Source organism: Arachis duranensis, chromosome 8 (assembly GCF_000817695.3).
Source record: "Arachis duranensis cultivar V14167 chromosome 8, aradu.V14167.gnm2.J7QH, whole genome shotgun sequence".
Taxonomy (NCBI): Eukaryota; Viridiplantae; Streptophyta; class Magnoliopsida; order Fabales; family Fabaceae; genus Arachis; species Arachis duranensis.
The window spans coordinates 19,683,711-19,685,894 of NC_029779.3; positions in this window are offsets into that span (position 1 = coordinate 19,683,711).

Sequence of the window (2,184 nt, forward strand, 5' to 3'; positions counted from 1 at the left end):
AGCTTTCTTTGAAAGCTTGGCTGGCTGTGAAGCCATGTCTAATTCCTGGACCGGAGTCTTAGACTAAACATTGCATGATTCCTGGAATTCTCATTAAGAATTTTGATACCTTTATTTTCTTTTTCCACTTAATTTTTGAAAAAAACCAAAAAAAAATACAAAATCATAAAAACCAAAAATATTTTATGTTTCTTGTTGAGTCTAGAGTCTCATTTTAAGTTTGGTGTCAATTGCATGTTTTTGTTCTTTTTGCATTCATGCATGTGTCTTCATTAATCTTCAAGTTGTTCTTGATGGTTATATTGCTCTGATCCTTGTATTCTCTTGACTTGAATGTTTTGTTGTTTCTCATATGCATTCTCATTTTGTTAGTGTCAGTAGTATACAAATCGCTAAGTTTGGTGTCTTGCATGCATTGTTATTTAATTTTAGTTGCATTTTGATTATTCCTCATTATTAAAAATCCAAAAATATTTTTTATTTGTGTCTTTTCAAGTCAATAATACAGAGAATTGAAGATTCAGAACATACTGCAGAGGAATTACACAGAAAGAGCTGGGCGTTCAAAACGCCCAGTGAAGAAGGCAGACTGGCGTTTAAACCCCAGCCAGGGTGCCTGGCTGGGCGTTTAACGCCCAAAAGGGTAGTAGTTTGGGCGTTAAACGCCAGAATGTGCACCATTTTGGGCGTTTAACGCCAGGATGGCACAAGAGGGAAGATTCTGTTTTTTTTAAGTTTTCAAAATTTTTCAAAACCAAATCTTTTTCAATCATATCTTTTCAATCAAATCTCTTTCAAAATCAATTTCTTTCTATTTTTAAGGATACTTGCTATCAATTAATGATTTGATTCAACATATCAAGTATGTTACCTTTTCTGTTGAGAAAGGTTTAATGTTTGAATCATAGTTGTAAAAACCGGACCGGACCAGCCGGTTCGACCGAAAAACCAGTGAACCGGACCATGTACCGGTCCGGTTTAGTATATTGACCGTTTGAGGAAATGAACCGGTCAAAACCGGTACGAACCGATCAAACCGGTCAAAACCGGCACGGATCAGAACCGAACCAGTCCAGTCATCGGTCAACCTGCGCGTCGATGACCTCACGCTGACGTCAGCACGCGGGTTGTTAAATTTGAAAAAATACAATGCAGAGAGTAAGAGTCGAACTTGGGTCTTCTGAATTGAAGACGAAGTTGACAACCACTGCGCTACCTATTTCTTTAATACTACTAATGCTTTTTATAATATATATTTCAATTTTTAATAACTAATACATATATATATATACATGAAAAATACTTAACTCAATATTTTTTAAATTAATTATTTTTTAATTAAAGTATAAATTAATTAATTTTAAAATAAAAAATAATAATGAATATAAAAATAAAATAAAAATTATTTATTCTAAGAAAAAAATTAATTTATATAATCATTTAATTATACAAAAATATTTAGACCTTGAAATTATTCTTTGGATATAATTCATAGATTGTTATTCTTATTGTGTCTAATTAAGATACTATATAATAGTATGAACTAATTATATGTCTATTTTTGTATTAGTTATTTATAGAATTCGACTTAATTGTTCTTAAAATGTTAGGCTTTTGACTATTTTTATTTTTTATTTACATAGTAACCGAGTCAACCGGTTCAACCAGTGACCCACCGGTTGAACCAGTGACCCAGTGACCCAGTGACTTGACCGGTTCGATTACCAGTTCGGTTCTGACAACTATGGTTTGAATCATATCTTTTCTTGTTAGCCAAGACACTAATTTTTAAAAATCAAATCTTTTTAAAATGTTTTTCAAATCATATCTTCTCAATCACATCTTTTTCAAAATAGTTTTCAATCATATCTTTTTAATTTCTAATCTCAAAATCTTTTTCAAAATCACTTGATTTCTTTTCCACTCTTGGTTTTCGAAAATCAATTAAAATTTTTCAAGATGTTTTTAAAATCTTTTTAATATTTTCAAAAATTTCTTCCCCTCTTCTCACCTCCTTCAATTTATGGACTAACACTATTCCTTAATGCAGAATTCGAACTCCATCTTACTTGATAAGTTCGAATTTTCTACCTCTTCCTTCCATTTTTCTTTTCCTCTGACACCTCAAGGAATCTCTATACTGTGACATAGAGGATTCCATATTTTCTTGTTTTCTTCTCTTGC